The following is an 18,340-nucleotide window of genomic DNA, read 5'->3' on the forward strand; positions in this document are numbered from 1 at the left end:
TCTAACCACGAAAACAGGATTCAGCACTCCATGCGAGCACATGAAATGCTGATAAGTACTCACCGCTAAACTTAAGTGAAAGCACAATCCAGAAAAATGAAGAAGTTATCACTACAGAAGAAAAAGTTAGCCAATGGAAGAGCACGACTCTCCACGGAAGAAATCCTCACGATCTAAGCAGACTAGATGTCTATAGAGAAACGCCGAACGCCTGGCTCAGAGTTGGAAACCTCTTCGCAGGAACAAAGGGATTCCTTGTGACAATACAGGACCAAGTGTAAAACACACACAAAAAAATCAAAATACATAATAAAATACCAACAAATTCGAGATAATAAAGGCGGAAAATGCCAGGAGAAACCAGAAAGAATCCAATAAAATACAGGTTCTCTATATGATTCCCCTCGAGTGCTCATTTGACCTGGGATCCAATATCCCAAGTGACAAGAGCCAATAGTTTATTCTCCGTTTTGGCCTCGGGTGCTTGGGAATCCTCGCGATTCTGGGAAACCGGTGAAAAGTAGGCACTCTGGCAATTAGGGCTCCAATCAGTAATAAATCCCCAGACCAATCAGTCACAGGGACACTCACAGGAAGCCCTGGACGCCCAAGAATAAGAGCGATCTCTGTAGAATGAATCAAGCGGAACGTTGATCTTTCGTTGTGATTCCCTATCGGAAAAACTAATGGTCCAGAAATGTACGAAACCGTACCCGGCTCAGGAGGCTTACCGTCCAGGGCGGTGACGGTAAGAGAATGATCAAGCTTAGAGGTAGGGCCGCCATTTATCGTGCCGCCCCTACATCTATGAAGTTACCCACTGAACTCGAGTCAACAAATGGGAAACTCCTTTTGATTGCATATCAGACAAGAGGGGATATGTAACCACGAGGAAGTGCTTATGGGAGAAGCCCTAGGGACTGTCACAGATCTCCCCTCACTGGAGTTTCCCGACACTTGGAGAAAATGGCCAGATAATGCCTCAGTCTCCCACTCTGAAAACAACGTCTCCCTTTAGACCTTCTGTCGTGACCAGCAACCGAGAGGTGTGTCCTGCCCAAATGCATTGGTTCCATGGCATCCAAAGAGTAAATCGGCGAATGGTCTGTAGGGGGAAATTATAGGGTTGGTGGAGGGCGAGGGTAGGTAGGACAGAAGCCGGGGGGACTGCTGACGTCATTCTGACCGACGGGCGTCTAGACGAATGGCTAAATCAATTGGCTCCTGAACGTCTGGTAAAGGAACACGAGCTTCAAGATTGTCGTTCAGCCTTCTGTACAACGTGTCTGCCAGAGCTTCGCCGTTCCATGCACCTTCTAAAGCCAAAGTTCTGAATTCGATAGCTCGTTTTATACCAAGAAGTCTAGCTGCCCACCGATGGGATGATAAACACTCTCTTTAGGAGCGTTCAGGGTTCGCTGTTGCCCATTCCAGAGCTTTACCGATGAGGTGGGCAATTATGTAAGCCACTCTGCTCCGTTCGCTGGGAAACTTGGGCATAATCAGTCCGAACTCTGGGTTATAAACCCGCGGCTCGACCCGGGACTCCCGTCGAAGAGTTGGCAGATTGAGTGAGCGATCTGCACTCCCCCTCCGAGGTCGTGGCGTACCTGCTTCGCGGGCTTTTATGTTTTCCTCGCTGGCAGAGAGAGCCGTGGCCACTCGCTGTAGCTGCTGCGTGTGCCTACTGGCCTTGGAGCTCTGCTTTGCCAGATCAGATCTCATGTCGAATCCTGCTGAGTTGTACTGTAAAGGTCACTAGTGAACTCAAGTGCAGGAATCACAGAGACTACAGCAATTAAAATAAAACTTAATATTTATTACAGAAATTAACAAGAGCTCGGTCAAACTGAAATCACCCCCGACACACAGAAGAACTCGGTCTGAGTTTCATTTAACAAGGAACCACAATGACCCAACAGATAGAGGTTGGCATGCCGCCTCCCGAAATACACCCTGGAGCACGTTGCAATTCCCGACATTGAAAATAAAGTGCTAATTAAATTATCCCAGATTAAAGACAATTGATAAATACAAAGAGATTAACAATCCCTATGATCCCAAACGAGGCAGCTGAAAACAAAGTGAAAACCCAGAGATAGTCCAACGACAAAACAATTAGACGTAAAAGGTAAACAACGCATACCCACCACATGACATTGAGAAAAATAATGTCCACATTCTAACCGACAAAAAAAAACTTTTCTTAAAAAAACACGATCCCTGGGTGGGACAGATTCAGAAGATAAAGATATATGGGATCGAAGTTGAGTTGTAAATTTGGATTTGGAACTGATTTGCCAATAGAAGACAACGAGTAGAGATGGAAGGCTGTTATCCTGGCTGGAGGTCTGAGACTACTGTGGATCAGTACAGGGACCTCTGTTGTTTGTGATATATGTCACTGATTTAGATTAAAACATAAATGCGTGGATTAGCAGTCTGTGGATAACACCAAACTTGGAGGAGGTGTGGGCAGTGTAAAGGACTGTCACAGAATACAGTGGGATATAGATCAGTCACCAATATGCATAGAAAAGTGGAAGATGGAGTTTAATCCAGGCAAGCGTGAGGTATTGCACTTTGGGAACTCAAGTGAATGGAGAAAGCATATAGATAATACTAGACCTATTAAGAGCACTGAGGTACAGACCGATCATGTGGTCGAGGGCCATTGTTCCATAGCTAACTGAAAGAGGCTATGCAACCACGTGGATAAGATGATAAAGAAGGTGTTACACATGCTTGCCTTCATTGGTAGGGATGTTGAGGATGAGAGTGAGGAAGCCATGCTGCAGTTGTACAAAAACTTTAGTCCGACCACATTTGGAGTATTGCTAGCAGTTTTTGTCATCCCATTATAGGAAGGATATGGAGACCATGGAGGGGGCACAGAAGAAGATTACCAGGATGCTGCTTGGATTAGAGGGTGTGTGCCATAAGGAAATGTTGGAAGAACTTGGTTTGTTCTCCCATGAGTGTCAAGGGTTGAGGAGAGACCTGATAGTTTTTTTTTTAATTATGTGAGGCATAGATAGGCGGTCAGAATCTTCTCCCCAGAGTAGAAATGTGAGTACCAATGGATATTTTTTAAGGTTAGAGAGAGAATGTTTAAAAGTGTTGTGAGGGGCAAGTTTTATTTGCAGAGAATGGTTGATGCCTGTAATGGGTTATCAGGGGTAGTGGTGAAGTGGTGGAGTTTAAGAGGCTTTTAGATAGGCATGTGAATCTGAAGGGAGTGGACGGATATGGACGATGCACAGGAGGAGGATATTTACTATAAATCAGAATCACGAGCAGGACAATGTGTGGCCAAAATGGCCTATCCAGTGTTGTACTGTTCCGTGTTCTATGTTCAACTGCAGACTAGGAACAATTTACAGTAGCTGATTAATCCATTAGCTCCCATCTCTTCGGAATGTGGGAGGAAACTAGAGTACCTGAAGGAATCTCACGTAGTCACAGGGAGAACATGCCAATTCCATACAGACAGGAGCAGAGGTCAAAATTGAACCTGGGTGACTAGAGATGTGAGGCATCAGCTCTACGAGATTCTAGAATGACTTCATTCCCTTGCCAGTCTGCAAACTTGCCAAATCTCTGACCTCCTGGTACAGCTGAAGTTACACTTGGCACATTGTAAATATTTTGCACTTGTGTTTCCTGCTGCTGTCTGTAAAGCGTTTATACATTCTCCCAGTACTGTTAGGGTTTTCTTCAGGTGTCCCGGTTTCTTCCCACAGCCCAAAGAAGTGCTGGTCGTTAGGTTACTGTAAATTGTTCCATGCTTAGGTTAGGGTTAAGTGGGTGTCGCTGGAAGGGCCCATTCCACGCTGTATCTCAATAAATAAATAATGGAACCACACCTCAGTTCCTTGGAATTGGACTTCATACATTCCGTGGCCAATGCTGGAGAAAAAAAATCCACAAATAAAGCTAACGGTAATCTTTTTTCTTTTCAAAATGCATGGCAGGTGGAAGATTCTTCTGGTAACTGGGCAGATGGAGCAGTGAGTGAGCAGAAAGTGGAGTGGTAAGGAAACAGTAAAGAGTCTGTGAGGGGAGTAGCGATGGCTTGGCAAATGGGCAGTAAGTTGGGTAATGATTGTAAAGAGATTTTGAGGGGTTTCGACGAGGCTGCAATGATACAGTCAATGGGCATTAAGTGGGACGTGTAAGAGTGTAGTGAGATGGCAGAGAGGGACTATGATAGGATAGCAAGTGGTGGTGAGAGGGTAGTGAGGAGTTGTGAGGGGTAGTGAGGGGTTGACAGTAGAGCAGAAGGAACTAGCCATTCGTTTCTTTAAACATGGCTAAGCATATTCATACTTGGTCAAGACCAGTTGAAAATAATGAGGAGGAAACCGTTGCCACCACCTGTCTTCCCTATATTTCCATGGTTTCTAGAAAGATCGCCAGGACACAGAAGAAATACCAGATCAATACCATCCACAAACCCGTAAGGAAGCTGAAATCACAACTTGTGTGGGCCAAAGATGACCTGGGACTCGGGACAGCTGGTGTTTACAGGATTCCCTGGGAATACGGGGCAGTGTAAATCGGCCAGATGGGGTGCAAAGTGGAAACCTGCTTCAAGGAGCACAGGAGGTGTATCTGTATGGGTTACCTGAAAAAATTGGCAGCAGCAGAACGGTGCATTCGCAATGGCCATAAGATTGACTTTGACGGCAGAAAACTACTGTGCTATGTCAATGACTTTTGGGACCATCTGGTGAAGAAGCCATCGAAATAAAACTAGGGAAAAGAATCTTAACAAAGGTGAAGGTCTTGTTCTAAGTTAGAACGAGAATTCGATTTTAAACAAGGTGGAACAGTGAAAAACTGATTGGATGAGAACTAACCAATCAGGAAGGATGGATGATTGGGGACTAAATACCACCGGACTTGACATACACAGACATCATCCCTGATGAAGATGGCGGAGTTTGTCATCGAAATGTTGTTAAAATCAAAACCTGTACCTGGTTGGAAGCCTGAGGAGAGTTTATTAGTTGGGATTTTATTTATTTAACGATACACTGCAGAGTGCGCCTTTCTGGCCCTTTGAGACACATACTCCCAGCAAACCCACAAACCCAATTAATCCTAATCTAATCACCCGACAATTTAAAGTTACCCATTACCCTACCCAGTGGTTCTTTGGACTGTGGGAGGAAACTGGAGCACCCAGGGAAAGCCCATGAATTCCAGGACATACAGCGACTCCTTACAGAGCAGCACCGGAGTTGAACTCTGGAACAGCCCAAGCTACTGAGAATTAACCTCTCCACAAAAATAAATGTCGTACTCCATTGCCCTAATGTTATCAGTACACACTGACTGCAATTTTAAGCAGAGGTAACAGACCATAAACATACACGTCTATATTAATCACTAATATCAGCTCTAATTTTCAATCAACACTGAAAGAAAGAGATGGACAGAAAGTTTTTACGATGTTCAAAGGGAATATTTTGAGAATGAATAATCTAACAGTACAAATTGTAATTTTTTTCCACCTCAAATAAAATAGTTAAAACCAAAAAAAAACTCCAATCCTACTCCACTAGGTTCAGGAACAGTCAGTTTCCTTATAACCATTAGGTTCTTGGATAAGGCTAGCCCTAGTAAGCAAGGGACTTTACGGTACATATCGCTACATGGACTGCCTTGTACAGTGTCTTTTTTGTGCTGATGCCTTGGTTTGCACGTTTCTTTTTTCACTGTTTTGTATGACTGGTGTTCTGTGTTTTGCTGTCGTATTTATCATTGTGCTGTAAGCAAGTTTTTTCTTATTGCACCTGTATTTCATCCTCTTTGTGCATAATAAACTCGACTTTCCGTAACAGTCCTCTCCATCCTACAGCCTATTCAGACACACGCGCGGCGTGTCCATCCTCTCTCCCACCACTAGGGGGCGCAATAACAGAGAAAGTGACGTGCTCAAGCAAAACAAGGGTTTTAACTCTAATAATTGAATGAAACTTTTCTTAGCTTTGAAATATATTTCTGCTCTGTGGTTTCTCTTTTGCCCGTCGAATTCCAACGTGAAAACGTGACTCATGTAGAAACGCAAACGCGAGGAATTCTGCAGATGCTGGAAATTCAAGCAACATACATCAAAGTTGCTGGTGAACGCAGCAGGCCAAGCAGCTGGACTGTCGAGCTCTTGGCTCCATCCCTCCCCCTCCTGTCTTCTCCTATCATTTTGGATCTCCCCCTCCCACTCCCACTTTCAAATCTCTTACTAGCTCTTTCTTCAGTTAGTCCTGACGAAGGGTCTCGGCCCGAAACGTCGACTGTACCTCTTCCTAGAGATGCTGCCTGGCCTGCTGCGTTCACCAGCAACTTCGATGTGTGTTGCTTGAATTTCCAGAATCTGCAGAATTCCTCGTGTTTGCGTTTTTAAAAAGTTTTTGAGAGCGTTTGCAATCCTTTGTTGATCTTCGACTGGGAGTTCGCCCAAGAAGGGAGAACGCCTCTTCCCAGTAATTTTACATAGACCAATCCGAATAAAAGTTCACATGGTGAAATAATACCAGCGGTGAGCGAGAAGGCAAGAATCAACTTTCGCTGGAAACTGAAGTATAAATTAAGCAATATTGGAAATACTCTGCATGCTAGGCATCATCCCTGCAGCGAGGAACAAGTTCAACCTAGTGAAGATGAAATGCTGCCATCGATCGGAAAACTTACCTCTGTGCCTCTCACACTAATAGTGTCTAAAGGGCCCGTCCGGCTAGTTACAGCGTTTCTGCTTTTATTTGATTAATAATATCAGATTACACGTGTGCGAGTCCAACATTTACAACTCAGTTGCAACGAGTTCCAAGGGAAGGAAATAATTCCGCATACTGACAGAGACATTGTTTCTTATTGCACAATCGTATTTTTTCAGGCAGTAACGTAGCATTCAGAAATCCACCACTCATTTCATCCACCAATCTTTTGAAAAATCGTGACTATAAGATCTCTACAGTGGCACGCCAGTGTAAGCAGAGTTCAGGACAATTCAGGAAGTTTCGTCCGAGCATTGTTCAAGGCTTGGGCATGTAAACCGTCCAACTGTAACAAGTGAAATACAATCACTAGACAATATGAACTTAAGGAAATTTGATGTTAGAAAAAGGCGTAAACCCGGCCACTTTCTGAAGGAGACTGGTTGGCCCTTCAGAAAGCCAAGTACCAGTCTCCAGCATTAACCTCGCTTCTCTACAATAAATGTGATCTACTTTCCGATAAGCCGACCTTAAAATTTTGCTGTTGCAGCACAGTTCACCCTTTAAGCCTCATAGTTCCCGCACCCCGCACCTCTCGTTTCTACCTCCTACCCAAGATTCTCAAATCCTCTTGCCCAGGTAGACCCATTGTTTCAGCTTCTTCCTACGCCCACTGAACTCATATCGGCATAGCCTGACTCTGTTTTATCCCCCGGTCCAGTCCCTTTCGACCGAAATCCGTGACACTTCACACGCTCTGGGTCTTTTCAATGATTTCAAGTTCCATGCCCGTCCCCACCCCCCATCTTAGTTTTACTATGGATGTCCAGTCCCTATACACCTCCATCCCCCACCAGGAAGGCCTCAAAGCTCTTCGTTTCTTTCTGGACACCAGACCCAACCAGTTCCCCTCCACTACCACTCTCCTCCGCCTAGCGGAACTTGTCCTCACTCTAAGTAATTTCTCATTTGACTCCCCCACTTCCCTCAAACAAAAGAGCTAGCCACGGACACTCGCATGGGCCCCAGCTATGCCTGCCTGTTTGTCGGCTGCGTGCAGCAGTCTACGTCCCAAGCCTACACTTGGACCGTCCCGCACTTTTCCTACGCTACATCGACGACTACATTCGTGCCGCCGCTCCCTGCACCCATGCTAAACTCGTCGACTTCATCCAGTTCGCCTCCAACTCTCATCCTGCCCTCAAATTTACCTGGTCCATTTCCGACACCTCCTTCCCCTTTCTCGATCTCACTGTCCTATCTCCGGAGACAGCTTATCCACCGATATCTACTATAAACCCACGAACTTTCACAGTCACCTGGACTATACTTCGTCCCACCCTGTTTCCTGTAAAAAACTCCATCCACTTCTCTCAATTCCTCCGTCCTCGCCGCATCTGCTCTCAAGATGCTTTTCATTCTAGAACGAAGGAGATATCCTCCTTTTTCAAAGAAAGGGACTTCACTTCCTCCACCATCAATGCTGCCCTCAACCGCATCTCTTCCATTTCACGCACGTCTACCCTTAGCCCATCTTCCCGCCACCCTCTTGTCCTCACACACTACCCCACCAGCCTCCGCGTCCAGCACATCATTCTCTAAAACTTCCGGCATCTCCAACGGGGTCCCACCACCAAGCACATCTTTCCCTACCCCCCCCCCCCACTTTCTGCTTTCCGCAGGGATCGCTCCCTACGCGACTCCCTTTTCTATTCGTCCCTCCCCACTGATCTCCCTCCCGGCACTTAGCCTTGCAAGCGGAACAAATGCTACACCTGCCCCTATACTTCCTCCTTCACTGCCATTCAGAGCCCTAAACAGTCCTTCCAGGTGAGGCGACAGAGGCCAGAGACCTGTGAGTCAGTAGACGTCATATACTGCGTTCGGTGCGGCCTCCTGTATATCTGTGAGACCCGACGTAGATCGGGAAACCATTTCGCCAGGCATCTACGTTCCGTCCGCTAGAAAAAGCGGTGTCTCCCAGTGGCCACCCATTTTAATTCCACTTTCCATTCCCATTCCAATACTCTATCCACTGTCTTGATGAGGCCACACTTAGGGTGGAGGAACAACAGCTTTTATTCCGTTTGGGTAGCCTCCAACCTGATGGCATGAACATCGACTTCTCTAACTTCTGGTAATGCCCCACCCCATCGCCTCCCTCTGGTGCTCCTCCCCGTTTTTCTTTCTTCCACGGTCTTCTGTCTCTTTCACCAATCAACTTCCCAGCTCTTTACTTCATTCCCCCACCCCCCAGGTTTCACCTAGCACCTTCTGCTTCTCTCTCCGTTCCCCCCATCTTTAAAATCTACTCCTCAGCTTTTTTTTCTCCAGTCCTGCCGAAGGGTTTCGGCCCGAAACGTCAGCTGTACTCTTTTCCATAGATGCTGCCTGGCCTGCTGAGTTCCTCCAGCATTTTGTATGTGTATGTGTGTGTGTGTGTGTGTGTGTGTGTGTGTGTGTGTGTGTGTGTGTGTGTGTTGCTCGGATTTCCAGAGTCTGCATGTTTTATTTTGTTTAAGTTGGACAATTGTGAAACGTGGACTTCATATTTTAAGTCAAATCATTTTCAATCTGACGACACACAACCCTGTGCAATCTAACACAATTCATGCAGTCTTTGCGTTGCGGGCACAAAGATCGAAACGTTCCGGTAAATCTCAAGGGGTCGGTTCGCGTCTGTGGAGAGAGATACGGAGTCAACGTTTCAGGTCGGAGGCTCTTGGTTTGAATGTTCTCCGACTTGAAACATTGACTCCGTATCTTTCTCCACGGAAGCTGCCAACCCGCCGAGTGATTCCAGTATTCCCTGGGAATATATCGGATTTTCAGCATCTGCAATTCTTTTTCCCATTCTGAGTAAATCCACTGAGAGGGAAAAACACTTCTCTTTGCAGGATACCCGGTGGCACTGGGATTCACGGGTTCCCAACCTGGGGTCCTCAAATCCTGCGGTTAATGGCAAGTCTCCATGGCATAAAAAAAGCGTGGGAACCCCTACTGGGAATAAACAGCAACGATACGTACACTAACACGTGTCATCCATTACCTTTCACCGACTAGGTAAGCGTTTACATTTACTGTCCTCATGCTGGCGTCCACATTTGCCGGTGGCTTTGTCAAAGCCACTCGCCCCGCAACACCCACCCGCAGCTCGGCTTCGCTGTCCTGCTACATTTCCCCGTATTGATCATCACTGGCGATGCTTCCAAGTCGTCTGTAATGTGATCTCTAAATTTCTTGGTCTTTACCGCTTCCCTCTTTTTAAGATACTTCCCGTATCCGTTTTATTTGAGCAAAACTGTCCTGGTCTGATTTAGTGCCAACTTGTGCCTGACACTGGTGCTATGAGTTTAGTATGAGAACCACTTCATAAATGCAGATGGTTGCCAAAAGTGATTGCTGATATGGAATATTGTTCTGGTCCCCTGTTTAGACCAGCAGGTTTGAAGTGTCAACACTTTCACAAAGACTGAGTTTTATGTAACAAGTCCCCCCAACCTAAAACCCGTGAAAGTTGCGCACTGTGCTCGGTCACGGAGGAGCGGCGGTCCCGCACCCACGACTCATTCATCTGTCTGGGAAGATTCGTACGCTTGTAAAGACGAATCCTCGCTAGCAGTGAAGTTCATGTCCGCTCACCTAGTACTGCCTATGGGTACAAATTAGCCAGCACGCCAAAGGGGAGTTCGCAAATTCGGATTACCGGTACCACGATAAACACCCCGATAAAGTAAGGAGGTGAAATGGAAAGATGTTTACCAAGTTTCGAGAATTATAAATGTCTAATATAACATAAGGCTGACCATCTGCGGATGCAGTGATTCAACAATTATTTTGCATAGTTGGAAACCTCTTCCACTTTGCTCTTTCAAAGTAAGGTTTCTCTAAACTCACCGTTTCAAACTCCCCTTTATGTAACCATGATTGACACCTTTACGATTCGAGATGGTCGTCTGCCTTTATCTTCCCGAGTAGTATCTTAACGTATCTGAGTCCATTTCCCCCAGAGAGAAAAGGGAATTAATATCTCCCTCCACTCTCACCCAAACGTGCCAGAGGTGCTCAGATTAACTGCCGCCAGAACTCCATCCCGCTTGGTGAAAGGAGCAGGCAACCCCAGTCCGAGGATCAGCGGTTCTGCCCCCGTGTCCCAAACCTTCTGTTGCCAGGGGAAAAGACGCGCTCACAGAAGCGCCAAGAGCGGTTATCTATCCCGATTAAATCCTTTCCTCGCTCTCCTCACTGTCTAGCCAAGGCACCGAAAACTGGAAATAGGATGCGGTGCCGCCACTGCCTTAGGTTCAGTAACAAACCAGGTAAGTATCAGCCACCTACCTAGTTCCACCGTTGCGTTCAGCGATGTCTGTTCTGGCTTCCTTGTGCAGTTACTTTGCCTTGCCCGCTCCAACAGACAACTCACCCCTGATCCCCGCTGGTGACACGCTCCAAGCTCTCCCCCTCTCTGTCTATCCCGAGAACCTGGAAGCAGCGTTAATATGTTGCAAGTCCATCCAGTGCCGTGGGTCGAGGGGAGGCATTATTTAATGTGACTCCTGTCCCCTGTCATCACTAAACGAATTAATTTGGATGGCCAACCAGTTTCTTATATGGGGAGAGTGAAACAATATATCCCTCATTATAGAATCCGCGTGTCTAAAAAGTCACGGATCTTTGACAACGAACGACGTTATAAATATTAATACATTACATCAATACGTTGCCTCTTCGTCCCTGAAGAAACGGTTGACGGAAGACAAGAGAACATCTTCATGTGCAGTTGAAGTCTTTGTGAGAGCACAGATCACGAACGACAGTGATTTTAAATTTCATAATGTCGAAAGCAAAGTATTCGGGATTAGATTCTCATTATAGCGTGACTTTATAGCATTTTTCAAAGTGACGTTGAAAACATCGGGCATCTTAAGTGTTCTTTAGTTTAATGTCCGCTGTTATTTTTTTAAAGCATTGCAAGCATTGCAATTCTCAGAAGCAGTATTCATTATAAAAACGTAACATTAAAGATTTGATTTTTACTTCCTTTGTTTTAAACTTCCTGCTGTCGATTATAAATTTGCTGTTGTGGATCTCCTTCCAATGACAAGTGGGTCTTCGACCAAACAAAACCAAATTTAGCGCCCATCGAACCCACCGACGGTAAAACGTAATGTAGCTGCTTGAATCAAACAGCGACCCATCTCAGTCGCGGTCCCGTCTGCTTTGACAGGACACTAAAGCGACTACACAGAGTTCTATCGATACATTCTAGTCCGAGAAATGGACAGGAACTTCAGTTTCAAAGCCCACCTTGACTTTTCCGAGAGACACGGAGGGAGGGGCGGCGTGGAAACTAAAATATGAAATGGTGACTGGAAGTCGGCACGGACACAAACTAACCCAGAAAGCTTCCCCAAACAAGCTTCCCCATTCACTTCTGCAGTTGAAGTTAATCATTGTATTAGATTTACATAAATTTACAATCCAATTCTATTTAACTATTGTACACAATCCGTATCTGTTAAGTCCTTCAGAGAAAACGACAAAACAAAGACATCCCGAGCTGCACTGGAGTTGCTGTTGAAAACCATGGCCGGCTATTTTAGAGGGATAAATAGGCGGATGTGCCGCATTGTCGCAGAAATATTCCAGGTTCATAGTTAAGTATCGACTGGTAAAAGTTCTATGAAGTGGGTCCCTGCTGATCTGACATTTGCACTCACATCTGCAATGAAAGCTTACGTTTTCCACAAAAGTTTTGCTTCTACGCATTTTCTCGCAGTGAGCAATTGTTAGAATTTAGTTCCCAATAAAAAAAGTGTAGGATGCTTTTCTTTTCGGTTTCTCGTTTTATTGTTTTGTTAAATTATTGTGCACTTTTACCGTCTTAGTAGCTCAATTGGCGCCTTTAGAACCACGGAGTGGTGCTCTTAATAGAAAACCGTGGGTTGATCCAATAGAAAGCACTAATTCCCAGAGTGGTGAGAATACGATTCTTTACCGAAAACCCCTTGGGCAATCCTCCTCCCCGCCCCAAATAGAAGATGATCTGCTTCCATTTCAGTTTATTGGTTTCTGAGGTGGTTAAAGAGTCCGATGTGAGAAACACACAATCTTTCCCATATGGCGAAAGGGGTAGTTGGAGAAGTGGTTAGATTGTGAGGCGGTTTGCTCTTTCCGTCATTACACGCGTGTTAAATGTGCTCCCAGTGCACGGCCTCGAGCTTTTCAATGCCATCTGGGACATTGCCCCTCTGCTTCGCGTAGTCACAGGTCAGAAACGCCCAGGGGTCAGCGCGGGGTGTTGCACTTCTTCAGGGCAGCTTTGAGCGCATCCTTTAGTATTTTTCTCCGCCCGCCTGTCAGCTTCCGCCCAGGGCAGAACTCGGACTAGAGTGTCAGTAGCGGATGAGGTGAATACAAAGACACTGAAGGGGAAGGCATCGGGGGAGAGGAAGAAGAAAGGGTGATGCGCCAACATTTAGGACGGTAGGGACAAGCAGACTGATCCTGAGATCCGCATTCCACAATAATCGGATGCAAGGTGGATCAATACACACCAAATGCTGGAGGAACTCAGCAGGTCAGGTAGAGGGGAATAAACAATCGACCTTTCCTGGTTTTGACTCGGAACGTCGACTATTTATTCCCCGCCATAGATGCTGCTTGACCTGATGAATTCATCCGGCACTTTGCGTGTGTTGCTCAAGATTTCCAGCATCTGCAGAATCCCTCGCGAACGTGGTTCAATTATGCTTCTGGCATCTACCATCGTTCAACCAAATCTGAAACAGCATCGCAGGCCTTAAATCCCCATCGTGATCAGTTATAATGACCAATATTAAAATCTTTATGCGTATTTGTTTTTGGGGACATTGTGGGGCGGAGCTGATGTTAAGAATGATGAGGTTAGGTGTGGGGGCCAGGGTGAATATGCACAAAATAAACCATTTCTCAGACACCGAGTAGTTGGAACCCAAACGTTGAAAAGTATGGGATCCTTCAGTCATCATGATTTAATGAATACGAGCATAGATAAAAGTGTTTATACGTTCAGACATAAATTCGTTGGGATTCAATAAAGTATCGACCTCGCGATCTTAAGGCTCTGTTTTCTCTGACACCACACAAGAGAGACTGAAAACTACATGTTGCTGGTATGAGGCAAAGCAGAATGTTTGCAGAGATCCGACACGGCACAATTTAGAGGTTTTTAGATGGTGGTCACAGACGTACACGGGCACAGTACTGAGTCAGAAAGATATTCGCCGGTCGATGAGTTCAAATGAACGCAGGCAAGGTGAACGAGCGGCTCGCAGTTGTAGCTGTGTTGGGAAGGTGCGCTGCGTGAAATGATTAAATCTTCAGTGTTTAAGCTCGGCACCCTCTTGAAGGCAGTGGGCTCAAACAAGCACGGTAACCGAGCGGAGCGTAACGACAGCACAGCCCAGCCAGGCGGTGCCATTAGCCATTGGAGAATGAGTGATCAAAGCATGGCCTTTCCTTTTCACTGACAACTTCTGTTCCAGAGTCGCTGGTCTCTATCAGATCCGGCTGGTTGCTTTAGTTGTTCAGTGGTTGTGCTTAAGGGTGACCTCGTGGTGTGCTTGAAGATTCAGGGTCTGTACTCCCCGAAAACTGTCCCAGTTTTGATCCCAGAACCGAACAGTTTCTCCAATGACTCGAATGAAGAAGATGCGACAGCAACGTGTAGGAGGAATGTAGGCAGACACATGAACAGACTTGGTGAAGGGGGATACACACCATGTGCGGGGAGATAGGATTACTTGGATTGTGGTCGACGCGATATGACGGGCAGAAGGGTCTGACCCACTACTAAATGTGTTCTAGGTCTTCACAAAGGGAAGGAAAGAGAGAAACGGGGAAGGGGAGGGAGGGGGAGAGAGATAGATAGATATCGGGAGAGAAAAAGAGAGTGAGAGAGGATAGAGAAAGTGAGAGAGGGATAGAGAAAGAGGGGGAAATAGATTGATCGATAGATAGATATGGATGTTCCTACTGATACATCAAACATTCTTCAGATAAACATGTATCTCCCGGGGTGCCGTATACAGTGTCCCATAACTCTGAGCCAGAATGTTAATGAATTGGTCCCGGGACTATATTGTGATTTGACAGTAATACCGCTACCTCATTTGGGACTATGTCGACTGTATTTACGAAATACTAAATGTTGAGGCGAGTTCTGAATGAGATTTCACACAGCGAAGGAACGGATTTTTTAATGAGTTGAATCTTCGAAGACCTGTTCCAATGTGCCGCGTAGAGTGGCGGGGCTGTTGCTTGGTAACGTTAAATACTTTTCTTAATAACGATGTTCTGTCTCTACATTGGAGCAATAGTTGTACCGAGTTGATGAGCGGCTAGGAAACTGATACAACTTGGTCGCACTCACAGGGGAGGCAATACCCCGCAGAGCTGAACTCAGGAAAGTCATGGGCAACAATCTCCGTCCAAAATATGGAGTGACCACAGCCGATCGATCCAGAGTGACTTCACTCTATAATCCCTCGGCAATAGACTAATGTTCTAAGTGATCGTGAGCACAGATCCGTTCCCCCCCCCCCCCACACCCACCTCCGTCGTTTACAAAGTTTACCAGAGTACCGCTCTGTATAAGATCACTCACGCACTTCATTTACTTCTGACGCATACGTTTAGCTTTAGCTGGGTAGTATATGAAATTCGGGGGAAATGCGGGAAATACTCAGCTGGTCAGGTTGCATTGATGGAGAGAGGGAGAGAGAACAATTTATGTTTCAGATCATAGGACACTCTGAAGCAAGGTCTCTTTCAGACTCTCTACCGGAACAGTCTTAGACCTGAAGTATTAACCCTGTTTCTCCCTTCACCGATGCTGACTGACCTGCTGAGTATCCCTAGCATTTTCCGTTTTTATTTTGTATTTTCAACAGCGGCAGCATTTTGCTGTGTGATGCATCTCTGTAGAAGGTTCAGAGTTACCCCCAGTGGAACGACTTCAGCTATGAGCAGTATTGAGAACAGAAATTGTTATCTTTCACTTGAAGTAATAATCCCAATCCAATCTGGTGCTCTCAGCTGTATATAATAACTTGCACTATTCCAAGAAATACAATTTAAATGAATTTTTGTTAAAATATTATGCCCAAAAAGGGCATAAAAGACGTCTGGTGAATAAAATTTCCTAATATTATATTGTTATGTCATTTGCATAACTTTACAGCTCAAATCTACAGTACAATTGTGAATAGTTGAAAAATATTGTACTGCTTGGTGACAAAGTGTATTGCAGTGACTTGACATTCTGAAAAATTAATTTTAAATTCTTTCGCATTTATAAAACATGTTCTACTTAAAAATGTTACACAGATGTCTTTAATTGCTTTTCAGAATCATTAGAACTTTGGCTAATTTATTAGCAGTAATGTTTTGTGATTGAAGGAAATAATGTATTTTGACCAGACTGGTTATTAATTCATGGAGTCCTCAAGTCCAAAGGGACAGTCTTTCAAAAACAAAACTAGTTCATTACAATGGCCACTTTTCCAGGTGAGACGTGTAAAGAGTCAGTACACAAAACACAAAGTGTCGTCACATACACCCAGTGACCACTTTATTAGGTACATCCTCTAACTAATAAAGTGACCTCTGAGGATATGTTCATGGTCTTCTGCTGCTGTAGCCCTTCCACCTTAAGGTTTGATGTGTTTTGCATTGAGAGATGATCTTCTGCACACCACTGTTGTGATGTCTGGTTATTTGAGTTACTGTCGGCTTGAACCAGCCTGGACATTCTCCTCTGACCACTCTCATAAACAAGGTGTTTTCACCCACAGAACTGCTGCTCACTGGATGTCCTTATTTTCGTTTTTTTGCACTGTTCTCTGTAAACTCTAGAGACAGTTGTGTGGAAAACCCCAGGAGATCAGCAGTTTATGAGATACTCAAACCACCCCATCTGGCACCAGCAATCATTCCAAGGTTAAGGCCACTTAAGATCACATTTCTGAACAGCAACAACTGAACCTCTTGACCATGTCTGCATGCACTGAGTTGCTGCCACATGATTGGCTTATCAGATATTTGCATGATAAGCAGGTGTACAGGTGTACTTAATAAAGCGGCCATTGAGTGTACTATTCCCATGTTAAGAAGACTGGATTTGTTCACCCACTAACCAAGCAGATATAGGATGTCTCAGCAAATTGAACCACAACATTTTAGCTCCTTCCCCACCCCTAACCAATCTGACCTCACTTGGGTAGAGAAATTCCTAAAGAGGAATGTCTTAGTTTACAAAGCTGTAGGAGCAATGGTGCTGTGTTTAATTTACCAACCTGAGGCCTATTCAGATTAATAATCTGGAATATTTAAACTTATCATAAGTAATGGTGACCAGAAAACTACTTGGTTTGCTGTCATAAATGGGGATGATTCTACAGATGCTAGAGATCCAGAGCAACACATACAAAATGCTGGAGGAAACAGCAGGTCATGCATTGTCTATGGAGAGGAATAAACAGTCAATATTCAGGCCTGAGACCCTTCATCGTGACTGGAAGGGAAGGGGAAGAAGGCTGAGGAGTAGAAGGCATACAAGCTGGCAGGTGATAAGTGGAACGAGGTGAGGGGGAAAGTCAGTGAGTGGGAAAGGGGGTAAATTGAGAAGCTAGGAGGTGATACGTGGAAAAGGTAAATGGCTGAAGAAGAAGGGATCTAATAGGAGAGGGGAGTAGACCATTGGAGAAAGGCAAGCAAGAGGAGCATGTAGGGATGTGATGGGTAGGTGAGGAGAAGAGAAGGGAGCCAGAATGGGGAACAGAAAAAGAGAGAAGGGAGTAGAGATTACCAAAAGTTAGAGGTCAATTTTCATATCGTGAGGTTGGGGGGGTACCCAGACAGAGAATGAGGTGTTGATCCTCCAGGCTGAGAGTTAAGTGGTCTTCTTCAGGAGAAAACATCTGCTCTCCTTACATGGTCTGCCCTGCACATGATTCCATGTTGAACAACACCTGCTGGAGACAATAAAAGCATCAATGTACTCTGGGTGGGGACTTCAGTCCCCATCAACAAGAATGGTAGAACCAGCTGGCTGAGTCCTCTTGGATCAAACTGGATTGAATGATCTAACAAAAGGGATAAACCTAATTAACTTTGCATGTTTATGACATAATTGATAAAAATGATCACCATACAGTCCTTGCAGAGACAAAGTGTGGGCCTACAGTTGTGCCAAATGAGATAGAAGAAAACTGGCAGCTGGAAACTAAACCATAAGATCATTAGACATAGGAGCAGAATGGCCCATTTCGCCCATTGATTTTGCTTCACCATTGAATCATGGCTGATTAACATCTAGTAAACATTCAAGAATGCTGTCGAGTATCACCAGTGGCTGAAATGTATACCATCATAGCTGGTAACCTCATGTCCTGTTCTTCCCCTTGCTCTGCCATTATGAACAAGCCAGGACCTCAATGTGTTCCAATGGTGAGTGCAGAAGGCCACATACCTTAAAATGAGTACCATGTTGATGAAGTTGCAGTGTAATATGCATTAGACAGAGTCAAGCAATTCCAGAGACAATAGTTCCTAGTGGGGACCCCATGGTTTTGTCACAT

At 45.2% G+C, this 18,340-nt stretch overlaps 1 protein-coding gene across 1 annotated transcript in view; it reads right to left on the reverse strand.

The window, feature by feature from the left end:
- nos1 (nitric oxide synthase 1 (neuronal)) overlaps window positions 1-11,186 on the reverse strand; it is a 112,807-nt gene extending 101,621 nt beyond the window's left edge. The window contains exon 1 of the mRNA XM_063034459.1: window positions 11,058-11,186. The gene's annotated coding sequence lies outside the window, so the exon portion shown is untranslated. The remainder of the gene's footprint in view (window positions 1-11,057) is intronic.
- Between the last annotated feature and the right edge of the window lie 7,154 nt (window positions 11,187-18,340).

Source organism: Mobula hypostoma, chromosome 27 (assembly GCF_963921235.1).
Source record: "Mobula hypostoma chromosome 27, sMobHyp1.1, whole genome shotgun sequence".
Taxonomy (NCBI): domain Eukaryota; kingdom Metazoa; phylum Chordata; class Chondrichthyes; order Myliobatiformes; family Myliobatidae; genus Mobula; species Mobula hypostoma.